The sequence below is a fragment of the Nelumbo nucifera genome, chromosome 4, assembly GCF_055504915.1.
Source record: "Nelumbo nucifera cultivar China Antique chromosome 4, China Antique-T2T, whole genome shotgun sequence".
Lineage (NCBI taxonomy): Eukaryota > Viridiplantae > Streptophyta > Magnoliopsida > Proteales > Nelumbonaceae > Nelumbo > Nelumbo nucifera.
In genome coordinates this window covers 32780271-32793951 of record NC_142652.1, presented here as the reverse complement: position 1 = coordinate 32793951, position 13681 = coordinate 32780271, and positions in this window count along the sequence as shown.

Below are 13681 nucleotides of genomic sequence, written 5' to 3'. Positions count from 1 at the left end.
GATCCTTTCTAAACCATAGGCTAAAATAATGTACTCCGGTTAGGGGAGTTCATGGTTTTTTTAATTGAACTGTGGGTTTTTTAACTGAACCAATCAGTTTGGTTTTTTTAAAAGCCAAACCGAAACCGAACCAATGTAAGCAATTTTGTCGGTTAACTGCAGTGAGGTTTTTCAGTTTTTATATTATAATTTTACACTCAAAATTAAGGAAAAAAAGTAAAAAAAAAAAAACTTCCTTTATCCACTGCAACCATTACTTCATACCTCTGACATGAAGTTTTACCATTATGTTGTGTAAAGGAAAAAAACAGAAACTTAATTGCATATCGTGTTTAATGCCCATACCTGAAGTCTGCACTTTGTAGATTAGTGGAGCATTAAAGGGCTAGCAGAGCGCTGGAGGGCTGAGGGCCTGTTGAGTTTGCAGATCTGGTGAGGGTAACAGGGAGTTTGCAAAACAAAAACTTAGCATGCCTTCAGACGGCAAACTAGCAGAAATAGGACAGTGGAAGGCTGAGGCTAACAGGGAGAAAACTAGGAAAGGGGAGGACGCCACCAGTGTCACACCAGACATTGGATGACAGAGTGTTGAAGGGTAGAGGCTACACTACTGAGGAAAGGAACTTACGTAGAGAGTAGAGTGGTGGGAGATTGAGATTGGGAATTGGGAGGGAGGAAAGGAACTTGCGTAAGTATGGCTTCATTTTTCAAAATTGAGTTGGGATTTGGGAAAGCCAAAAGGCATGCTAAGTGTAGATGATCGACTTGATTCGTGATTTTGGAAAGAGAAACTTTAAAATATTGCAACTGTAAAAAGTAAGACTTAGAATATTGAATTGACAAGCCAAAAGACGTGATGAGCGGGCAATTGGTTGACATGATTCTCGATTTTGGAACAGAAATAATATTTTAAACTTTAAAATATTGAAATTGTAAAAAGTTAGACTTACAATATTATATTATATTATATAATATATACCGGACGGTTCAGTTAACCGTCGATTTTAAGGTTAACCAAAATCGAACCGATCGGTACTTTGGTTTTTCAACTTTTGATGAGCACCCCTAGCTCCGGTTTGACTTTGCAAAGCAAGCATCTGGTGGCCATAAATATATGAAATGAAAGTGACCCTAGCCATGTTTTGAAAATCGGAATGGATGGTTGAACGGTTTGGCCCGAAAACCAATTAGGTCATTTGTTCATTTGGTCTTTGAACCGTTATATTGCAAAAAACCAAATTGTTGCTTCGGTTTTTTGGTTTTTCAACATTTGGTGAGCACCCCTAACTCCGGTTTGACTTTGCAAAGCAAGCTTGTGGTGGCCATAAATATATGAAATGAAAGTGGCCCTCGCCATGTTTTGAAAATCGGAATAGATGGTTGAACGGTTTGGCTCGAAAATCAATTAGGTCATTGGCTCATTTGGTCTTGAACCGTTATATTGCAAAAAAACCATTGAAATTGTTATAGAACCGTTGACTCGAACAATTTAACCGCTAGATCGTTTGACCTGATTGTCAATTTTTGAGTTGCTTCCAAACTAATTCTATTTTTATTTATTTTAAAATAAAAACTAAAAAAATGCAAAAAAAAATCTTTCACAATCTTGTTCGATTATTCCTAATGGCCAAAATTAGTTAGGGTTTTTGGTTTTTTCATTTTGATTTTGAGTTTTCTAGGTTGTAAACAACTAAGAAATTGCAAATTCTATAAATGAAAAGATAAAAAAAAATCAATCGATGCAAGAGATGAAAGATGAGACAGTAATCATCTTAGATTTGAAATCCGAGATACTGTGCTTCAGAGAGATCTAAGAGAGACTTTATTAGTTTTAGCCAGTCGCCCTTCTCTAAGTCTTAGGCTCCTCCTCTAATAATATTGTATATATATGGTATATTTTAACCTATATCCTAATCTAATGGCCAAAATAAAAATCTTCGTATTATTTTGAATCTTATTGGTTTGACCCTCTCAAACTACATGGTTGAACTGTTGACCTAGAAACCAAAGGCCAAAGCAGTTTTGTTTCCAGGTTGGTTTTTAAAGCCTTGGCCCAAGCAAAAGGGAAGTTGCAACATCTTCCATTTCCATTGTTTATGTGTGCTTTCTGATGTCTTTTTTTTTTTGGTATTGAACCACTCTCCTTCGTGCCCTTATAGGTGTCATATTTCATTTTTCTTGGCATAGCACAACACTTTTTTTTTTCTAGCAACATTTTAATAACTCTTCTCAAAGATGGTGAGAACTGACAATGAGGCTCAAAAATGCATCTCATCTGGGGCTACCCAATTTACATGCCAACCGAGCCATCACCCAATTGGTCAGTGTTGAAATTGAGTGAAAAGTTAAGGGGGGGTTTTATGGCTTTTGATGAACCTAAAAATCATGAGACAACAAAAAATAATCTATGGCTAGGGATGCAAATGAATCGGATCGAATTTGAACCAATGTATATTTAAAGTTTTAAAAGGCTAAAGGCGTAGTTGAGGCGTAATGGCCCAAAAAGATCAAGCATAAGCCTCAAAGTTTAAGAAAAAAAGTGTAAATCAATGAAAACATATAATATACCAAATTAAAATGATAGAAATTACACATATCCATAAACTAAACTTTTGTAAATAATAAGTTTTAGAATTTAAGCATTAAATAAAATAATAACTAATCAACTAACAATTGTTAACATTTTACACTTCATGCAAAAAACTAATTTAAAAGAAAGAAAACATTTTACCCTGAAACTTGTTGCATATTTGAAGCACGAGGATTGCTACAACTAGTTACTTTTTAAACCTTCCACTACAAGGCTTCTCCACACAAAGACCTACAAATCCTTATTTTAAACTGTGGCTTCATATTTGGTTTCTGCCTAACTTTGATAAAAAATTCTATCGAACTTTAATGATAGAAGCACATATCTTATAGCCTTGCACTCATGTAGCAAGGGTTCAAGCCTTACAACGGTGACAACAATGGTGGCAACTATTGAGGCAGAGTCAACGCCTTCTTCTTTGAGTTCTACAATAGGTAATACAATGGCAACTGCAGAGCACACCCCTAGATCTCCTAGATCAAGGATGAGATCACTGAGCTCAAGACTTGGGAACCTAAAGCCCTTTCCTAGAATTTCGCCTAGCTTTGCGGTGGTTTGAGCCACCTTAGGTGCATTCACGACTCCCTTGACGATCTCCTCCAACTTCCCCATACTCAAGACTTGCTTCGTCGTCCCACTAGATTGAGAAGCTTCTCAAAGATTCCTCTGCTTTGTTCACATCTTTCGAGCTAAACTCTTGGCTCTTAAAGAGGAATACCTAGCAGCCCAAGTGGCCATCAGGAGGAGAGGTGAGTCCAAGATTGCTTCTTATATCAAGGTCGTAAGAGGGAGACTGGGGGAGAACCAGAGCTAGAGATGAAAGAGAAAAACCACCACATAAGGTTGTAGCGGTGTCAATAGCTTCATTGAGAGTCCACCGTGTGTGAAGGAGGTGAGGAGAGAGAGAGAGAGAGAGAATTTTCAAAAGGTACTTTTGGAATTTTTGAAAAAAAAAACAGTCACGTGATGTCATATGTGATCACGTGTGATGGAAAATTAACGAGAGGGGAGTATTTAGTCAATTGTTAGAAATAGTAGGGGTAATTTAAGACAATACTGAAAAAGTAGGGGTAGAGTTAGTCAATTTCCTAAACCTTGTGAGTAGTTTGCCCTATTTTAAAAGTCAATAATTGTTATTTGTTAGAGATTAAACTATTAATTTAGTTGAAATTAGGAGCATTAATTAGGCAATTTGGTTTGGCTGGAGATTGCTTGGCTAGCCAAACTGATCTGGTCAGGTTAGGGAATTGGTCACTCGAAATTGACCAACTATTAGTGAAAATTAACCAACCACTAGTGAAAACTAACCATTGGTTAGTTAATAAATGTTCAATTTTTTAATGTTTAGCATAATTTACATTAATCGTTGTAATTTAATAAATTTTCATTAAATTGTTACAACAATTATTTATTCACAAAAGATATTACTAATTGGTGTAATTTACTAATTTCTATAAAACCAATAATTATAGTTAACAATTATCAAATAGTTTAGGGAAACTCTTTAACTAATAATCCATAATTTTTTAAATAAATAATAACTAAAAAAATTAGGAATTTAATCTACAAAAAAAATTCCAAAACTATTTAAGTAATAATCCATTATTATTATTCAACTAAATAATTATTAAAAATTTTAGGAAAATAATCTATTAGAAATTTCTTTATGTTTATTTAAATAGCAATTCATTATTATTATTTTAATAAATAATTATGAATTAATTTGGGGAAATTATTAAATCTATCTACACTAGTCTAGACCACTTGGTTGACTTCAATCATACTTGGTTTTACATTAATTAATGACAAATGATTTATTTTTAATGAAAATTAATGCAATTTACTATAATTACATCACTCTGATTAATAGTAAATAATTTAGGCTTAAAAAGTAAATAATTTATATTAATTCACATTACTTTATTGTCATTGTAAATAACTCATTTATTATACATTTTTGCTAATCAACAAAAATTTCAATAATTTTTTGGAAATTATCATAAAATATTGTAATTTATTGTTGTTTAATTTACTATTAGTTAATTAGTTATAGAAAATTATTAAAATCGTAGGGATGGTAATATTCCCTATAAAACTAGAGCCCTACCTTGCCCCACCCCGCGGGGCAAGTTTTCTCGAATTTTATATAGGGAAGGGGAAGAGACAGGGTGGGGATGAGAAAAATATTTTTGCTCCAAATCAGGGATGGGGAAGGGATGGGGTTTGCATGTAATTCCCCAAACCCGATGGTGGAGAAAATTTGGGGATTCCCCATCCTTGACAGGGAATGGGGTGCCTCACCTCAAACCCGCCCCATCACCAAGGACGGGAAAAGGATGGGATAGAGTGTCTTGACTATGGGTGCGAAAGATAGGGATGAGTGCCCCATCCCGTGCATCGCACGAGGCCCCATATTAAGCTTGCCTAAAAATTGTATTATATTTACAATAACCCTCTACTTCTTAGACAACCTTTCACCTCTTTTTTTTCTTATGCCTCCCCTCCCTTATTCTGTTAATTATTTGTAGGAGGGGTGTAATTAGATATCTTTAATGTTTATTCCAAGGTTTTTAAAACCGACCTGAACAACGAACCGGTTAGGGGTCCGGTTCCCAGGTCGAACAATCCGATCGTTCGAACTGAATGGATGGCCCGTTCTGACAAAAAACCGGCCAAACCATTGAACGGTCCAACCACCCAAGTCAGCGGTTTGCTGACTAAATCAATGGTTTTGGGGGAAATTACAGTTCTGGGGTAAAACGAAACCGGTCACCTGATCGATTCTCGATTTTTCCGGTCCATGGTTTATTCTAATGATGCATTTTTTGCGAAAAAAAAAAGTTCTACTCCTGTGTTTGGTTTGAAAGAAAAGGAAGGAAGAGAAAGAAAGAAAGAAAAAAAACATATACAAACTTTGTATAAATTTTCCTACCTTTCCCTTCTTTTTCCTACCTTCTCTTTCAAACTAAACACACCTAAGTTAAGTGTGTTTCATGATTGTTATTACAAGTTCAACTACACTCAAAACCGATTCTTTTTGCCTTTAGTGGGTTTGTTCTAAGTCAAGGACACCATCAAGGCAATATAAGCTTAGCTGCATATGCGTTATTGGAGTAATCCAGGGGCGCATGTGATTATCGATGCACCACCAGCTCACAAAAGTCACCTGGTAAAATGGAATTGCTTTTCGTAGGGGATACGTTTGTCCCAAAGAAGAAATAAAAAAGTGTGACCAAGTAGCCCAAACGGCACCCATGATTCATATTCAGTAGGCTACAATCGTTGATCAAGGTTTATTATATCCTCCATGTGAAATCCTGACCTTTCATTTGATTCCGCAACTTGCACGTGCTGATTTAAATACATATATCTATGATTCCTCCACACATAAAGGAAACGGTGAAAAATGGAAATGTATTGTTGGGTCTGCACTGCAAAAGTGTAGGCCATCACATGGCATCTTATATCTTTAATTGGATGTGGAGCTGTTATATAATAAGCTTGTATCGATTATGTGGTTCAGACTCAAGCCTAACTGTCTTATAAAAGGCTAAGTGCAAAAAGCTCTGACTTTGTATAGGATGTCAATGGGTTCACTCCACCCTAGCCAGCGGTCGGAAAAAAGAAGTAAAGGAAAATGTATCCATGATATGAACCAATTCCAACCCATTGTAATGCCAGGAATTGAACTGATTATGTATAGACCCATTTCATATTCAGAGATCAATAAATTGAGATACTAATGAGAGATCATTAGACCCATTTGTAGATCTGCATGCAGTTCAAATCAGAATTCTCAGGTCTGCAGTCTAAAAATCCTTAAAATTTAATCCATCGGAAAATTATATATATATATATGCACACATTTCCCTTTTATAAATGGGGTATAAATATTTTTAAGAAATATCAAAAATACCCCTTATGTTCTAATTTTATTATCATAATCTACAGCCTCTCTTTCTCTCTCTCTCAAGAAGGGTAGCTTGAATGCATATGGGTCTACCGGCATTCATAACATGGAGAGTTTGCCTTTTTTTTTTTTTACATTGCAAGTTTATAAGGAATATCAACTAACCACCAAATTATAAGGTCATGGGCAAAGTCCAAAGGAAATAATAAGTTTAACAGTCATTCTCTTAATTAATTTGGAGATGGCCAGTAGCCACTTTTTGGGCAAACTCCATCATCCCCTAGAAAGGTCATTACCCAATGTTAGTCCCTATTAGTGGGACCTTGGGAGGGGTAGAGTGGGTATTTTCTTTTTTAGGGGGAGGGGGCACAAAGTAGCTGTCCTTATACTCAAACCTGTTTTCTCATGATTGCCAATCTATTATTTTACCATTACACCAAATAATGGCCCTCAAGTTCCATCATCTCCTATCTATATCTGTATTTATATAGAAGAAAAGGGAGATCAAGAGTCCTCTCATCTCAATGCTCATAAATCTTAAGGTCTCATTTCTCATATATGTGATTATTTGTTTTTCAATTAAATTATTAAAAATATAAAAAGACAAAATAAAAACTCTCTTACATCTTAATGGTTTCTAATAAAATTCATTATTACTTTTTTTAAATCAATAAATCCATTATTACTCTCTCTAATTGTCAATATTTGCAGCATCACCCCTAGCCCATTCTCAATCCTTTTGAATATTCTATCTAATAAAGTAGAGGTTAAGGGCCAACCCAAGACCGACCCTATAATGGACCCGAAATAATGCCTAAACCCAAATTTATCAACCCGAACCTAACCAAATTTATAATTAGCCCCAACCATTGCATTGATGCCTTTTACTCTTGTAGTGTCTTTATTTACATCCATACACATCAAATTGAAGTTTGATTTTAGAAATCATCTAGACTATGCTTTATAGGGTGCTATCTTTATGTTAATGACAATTTTGCCACTTAAACGAGTGTTGCGACATCTCCATCTGTACCCCTACCCTAAACCTCCCTAGCCCTGATGAGGGTGGGACTGGACTCGACCCCATGTCTCCGCTACAACCAGCTAGAAACTTTACCATCAAGCAAACTGACACCTCAGTTTTTTAATTTATGACATGGCAATTGTATTTTCAATACCCACATTGATTCTAATTAATATGAGGATTTTGTATAGGGCATGTGTTTAATTTTGTCATGTTCTGCCTTTTCATGCTTGGATACATCTTGCTGGCTCTTTTCTTCAAGGAGTAATTGATTTCCTTTTCATGTGTTGTCTAAATTAGTTGGGACCCTTCATCAGTCCGGACAGTCCTAGTGTTGGACTAGCTTGTGAGTTGTGAATTAGCCATGAATTTATTTTCTTTTTTCCCTTCTTTTATTATCATGTAAAATAAATATAATGATATCAAATTGATTCCTATCCACATCCCTAGCCAAAAAGGACAATCCTCATGAATAACAAGATAAATATTCTTAATGCAAAGCTGTAGTGTCGTGTGAGTAGGGATGTGGGAAGAATTCGTTGGTAGGATATTAAGGTCATCAAGTAATTGATATTTGATACTTCATTGCATTAACCGTGTATTTTTGTTAGATGACAAAATTTGCTCCTGATTCTCATAGAAAACCAAATCATGGTTTTCAAACCATCATTTTAATGACAGAAAATAGGAAATAATTTTATTTATAATTTGTTTTAAATTTTACATTCCATTTCCATCATTAATAAAAGCATTTCTTATTTGTCATACTTATTATTGTTTAATATGTAGAATATATGATGTTAAAAATGTTTCCATTTTTTTATTTCTATATTTTTTGCATTTTATTATTTAATTGTGACAACATAGATTGACCCATTTGACCTGAAATGGTTTAATTTCTTACCATTGCCTAGATGAAAACACTATTTTTTTCAGGTAGATTTTAAAAGTATGTTTTTATGTTATTGGAATTATTACTTTGTTATGTATGGATTTAATTAATATAATTTAATGATGATAATAAATAAAAATGCCTTAAATATATGGTTCAATGAAGGTGAATGCAAATTAATACCTTGTGTTGGATTTAATGAGAAGAAATGTCATGCATTGAATATCTTATAATTCTCATCATTAAAAGAAATAAAAATGCCCTTAAATATATGATTCAATGAAGGTGAATGCAAAATTAATACCTTAAGTGTTGGATTTAATGAGAATAAATTGCATGCATTGAATATCTTATAATTGTCTCTTTTCACCTCATTTAATGTTAATAATTGATTACCCTTTTGCCCTCACTTTTTATCAATAATTTTAAATATGGAAGAATAAATTTTGTCCTAAAAAGTTCCAGAAATATTGCGGAAGCTATTCGTGCTTTTTAAAGTAGTATATATATATATATATATATTGATGGTGCGCGATCCGGTCACTCCTAGTGGCACTTGCATGGCTTCCCAAGAAGTACCTGAGATGAGGAAGAAGAAGAATCCCCGGGGGGTTCGCCCGGCGGGAACGCTCTGAAGATTAAGTCAGTATTCTGAGTAAGAAGCAAAGAGAAGATAAAAACTAAGAGTGAGGTAGCGCAAGAGATTTCAAGAAGATCCCCCGTTCCTTGATACTAGCTCCTTATAACAGAAATCCGTTGTATCAAGCCCACAGGCCTCTGATAGGGCAGGTATAACCGCCACTGTCAGCCTGTCGCAATCGTTACTGACAGCGCTGAGGTGGCACGCACGGGACCGTCGCCGCAGTGTACGTGCCTATCAGGTGTAAGGCACCCTCTGAAGGTGGCAGACACGACGCTGTCTGACGAGGGATATGGTCGTTGTTCCCAGATTTGTCGGGTACGGTGGTCGGCAAAAGGTCTTCCTACGATGTGACGGACTACCCTTCCACGAGCCACCCTGTGTCGGGTTATCCCGTAAGCAGCATGCTGCCTGTGGCAAGCTATGCCGAGCTGGTTGACCCGAGGTGTCTATAACTCGGGGTGTCCAGAGAAGGATCGGTGCGTTCTGGTCTGGGAGTGGCCCAAGGTCCATTGGGAGGAGTTCGGGCCTCAAGAGAGGTTAGGGTACCCTGAACTCGGGGCGCCTCAGAGTGCCTTAACCTCGGGGATGAGGTGCAGGTAAGGTGGCCCTCAGCGAGTAGTTCATCCACCCAGTTGCCGAGCTCAACTCGGTGGGACCTTCCCTCTGAGTTGTGGTTGCATCCGTTGCGTTGTCACGCTGAGTCACTGTTTGAGCAAGGTCACGCCCACGTGTACCCGTGTTGCCCCCCACTCCCTGCACTGGCGGCGATGACCCAACATGGGGAGGTCATGACACTCCGAGTGGATTTGGCGTCGGTACTTATGCCATTCCGCTGCGCGCTCCTTCCAGTTGGACCGGTCTGGTGCCCGGTTCAATTAAGAGAGAGAGCCGAGTCGCGTCCAATTTACGCGCGGACCTCACACAATTTGGACTTTGCGGACGTCAAAAACGCGCTAAACTGTTTTCGCCTCGAGGAGCCCGCTGTTGTGGCTATAAATAGGGGGGACCCTTGGCCATTTCTTCGCCACAAAGCTTTCTGGTGCTTGAGCTCGCGCTAGAGGTCTCTTAGCTCGGGTCTTCCAGTTCGTCCCATTCTCCCAGTCCGGTCACGTTCCTTTGGTGAGTCCTCCCGAGCTTTCTTTTCCCTTCCAGTTTGTTATGTCATCTAGCGTAGATAGCCTTGTCGATGAGCCCGAGGTGGGTACCTCGGCTCTGGGTGGTTCTTCCGCCGCCCAGCCATCCGACGTGCAGGTGGCTTCGGGTCATCTGGCATCCACCTCCCACCGAGGTCGGGTGCCAGATCAGTTCGGCCCTTCTACCATGACTCTAGAAAAACTCTAGAACCTCATATAGAGGTTCCACCTTCTTGGGGAGTATTCTTACAGTCTCCCTACCGGACTCCAACTCCCTCTTCACCACTTGATTTCCGAGGTGCTGGTGCACTTCAGCATTACTTTGGACCAACTTCACCCGAATTCCATACGAAATATAGTTGGGACCATTTCTCTTTGTTTTGACCGTTCTCTCCCTATTGACCTGGATGTTCTCAGCACCATTTTGGCCATAAAGAAGAGTGCTTCGGGCACTCTCCCCGGGCACAGACGGTCTTATTACCTGTCTCCCCGCCCGGGTTTCAAGCTTATGCACAGACTCCCAAGCAAAGTCCCGGCCTGGAAGCGAGACTACTTCGTAGTTCAGAGTAGCACGGGGTGGCCCTTCCCTACTGACTAGAGGGTGGTCATTCAAGACCCCGACATCATGCTAGATGGGAAGACCAAGAAGGAGCTCCGGTCGCTGGCCCAGCTCGGGTTAAATTATAAGGAGTTCACATCCGAGGAGAAGCTCATCCAGGCCGGCTTGAGCTCGGGTAGGTTTTGCCTTACTTCGGCCCTTTGTTTGCATGTTCACTTCGGGATTGCTAATATTGAACTTCACTGTAGGTCCCATGGAGGCAGAGAAGATTGACAACCAGAGACTCTTCCGCCAGATGAAGAGGAAGAAGCACGTGGCCAAGAAAGCACGCGTTGAGTCTCCGCAAGCTTCAATCGAGATTCAACCTTCGCGGGCTTCAGCTCCCAAGCACTCCACCTGTCATCGACCTGGAGGGAGACGCGGTGCCTCAGGGGCCCAAGGTGGTAGCGGAGCCCTTTGCTAAGCTCACCGAACCTGCTGTTGATAGCACTGTCGAGGCTTGTGCTACAGAGGCTGTTACCGGGGCTCATTCTACTGAAGCTGCCGCCGAGGCTTCTAAGGAGTCCACTCGCGATGTAGAGATGACGACGTCCAGCTCAGAGGGTTAGGGGAGCCAAACCGTCTTGAATCCCCTGTACAGCCTGGATAAGAGCAAGCTGGCTGCATACCCGGGGGAGGTCACCGAGTGGGCTAATGATCTCACTCCTGGTTAGCTCGGTGCCCAAGCTGCCACCCATACTATGGTGGTGAGTTCTTTTCTTTTCTTTCTTTTTTTTTTAAAAAAAAAAAAAAAACTGGTTCCCCTTTTGACTGGTTTCCCTTTGGCAGGTGAACTTTGCCGTTCGTGCCTTGACCCTTCAATCAGATCGGCATCTGAGGCGGGCTCTAGAGGCTGAGAAGTCATCCCGCGCCGCCCATACCGAACTGAGGGCAGTTCACGGTCAGGTCCACCGCCTGGAGAGTGACGCCTTGGCTCAGAAGAACTTCATCGAGGTGCTAATGGCGGAGAAGGGCGAGCTGGCCTGAGACAAGGACAAGTTGAGGGCCGAGGTGAATGGGCTTAAGGTCGACCAAGAGGCCTTGGGGCTCGAGGTGGACAACCTCAAGGCTGAGCGGGATGCCCTGAAGCTCGAGATGTAGGGCCTCAAGGAGGCAAAGGTGAAGCTGGAAAGCGAGGTGGAGTGCCTCCAAGAAGATATTAAAGAGAAGACCGCGATCTTCGAGGATGCTCTCAAGGAGGCTAAAGCTCAGGCCGTCATCGACTATATTAGCTCTTCAAGTTTTGATGATGTGATGACCGAGGCCTACCGTAAGGGCTTCAAGCTCAGTCGGTGGCTAATCAGGCACCTCTACCCTGACCTAGACACGAGCGCCATCACCACTTCGCGGATCACTGACGACATCGTGCGTCAGTCAAAGGATGATCCATATTCTGAGGATGAGGGTGCTGAAGATGAAGCAGAAGATGCTGGCCCAGTTACCGCCCCCAATGAGGTTTCTGGCAAAGACAGCGAGCCCTCGAAATAGCTCGGGGCTTTGTACTTACAAGCTTAGTCTTCTCTCTGTTTTTCTTGTAATAGGCTTTTGTAACGACATTTACGTAATAAAAACCTTACTTTGTTGAGTATCTGAGCGAGTCTTTCATTTATTTGTCGAAGTGATCACTTTGTTCCGAACCGTTAGGCTATTAGGCTAATTGCGCAAAGTGGGAGTTTCTCAATCGCTGTGTCCTTGAACTATATTCCATTACTTTAGTAGGGGTAGCCTTGTGTACACCGAGGTGAGTGACATAGTAGGGTATACGCCCGACCTGTCTGCACCTTGGGCGCTGCAAGTACCTAGTTCATGCTGAAGGAGTGACTAAGTCTTGTACGTTGCTGAGGTTTCTTTATTGGCTCGGCGTTTCAACCCTTAGGCTGGAGGAGTGGCTCGTGGCCCACTCTCGAAGTCTGCCCATGCCATAGAGGCGACTGGGTCCCGTTGTGCCGAGGTCATATTAGCTCGGTATTGTCTTAAGTTGACAATATTCCATGCCCGAGGTACTTGTTTCCCTTCGAGGGTCTCGAGCTCGTACATTCCTTCCCCAAGCACTCGTTTCACTCGGTAAGGACCTTCCTAGTTGGACCCGAGCTTGCCAGCGTCGGGCTCTGGTACCATAATCTTACGAAGGACCAGGTCACCCACGTGGAGGTTCCGCTTCTTGACCCTGGCGTTATAGTACCGAGCTACTCTCTGCTGGTAGGCTGCGGTCCTGATGTACGTGAGGTCCCTTACTTTGTCGAGTAGATCGAGGTTGGTACGTAGCTCATCTTCGTTTATCTGATCACTGTATGCTTCTAGTCGCAGCGTAGGTACTTCGATCTCTGTAGGGATCATTGCTTCGGTGTCGTAGGTGAGATTGAAGGGTGTTTCTCCCGTGGCGGTCTTCTCCGTGGTCCGGTAGGTCCATAGAACACTCGGTAGTTCATCTGCCCATAATCCTTTAGCTCGGTCCATCCGTGCCTTTAATCCGTGGAGGATGGCTCTGTTCGTGACTTCTGCCTGGCCGTTTGCTTGAGGGTGTGCAACTGAAGTAAAATTCTGTCAGATTCCCATATCTTGGCACCATTCTTGAAATTTGATGTCCTCGAACTGCTTGTCATTGTCAGAAATCAATACCCGAGGTAATCCGAAGCGGCACACGATGTTTTTCCAAAAGAAGTTCTGAACATTTCGGGCTATGATCGTCACAAGGGGTTCGACTTCTACCCACTTGGTAAAGTAGTCCACTGCTACTACTAAGAACTTTCTCCCACCCGTTGCTGGTGGGAATGACCCGACTAGATCGATGCCCCACTGTGCAAAGGGCCACGGGCTGGTGAGATACTTGAGGTCGACAGCGGGTCGGTGGTGAATATTGGCATGTCTCTAGCATTTATCACATTTCCTAA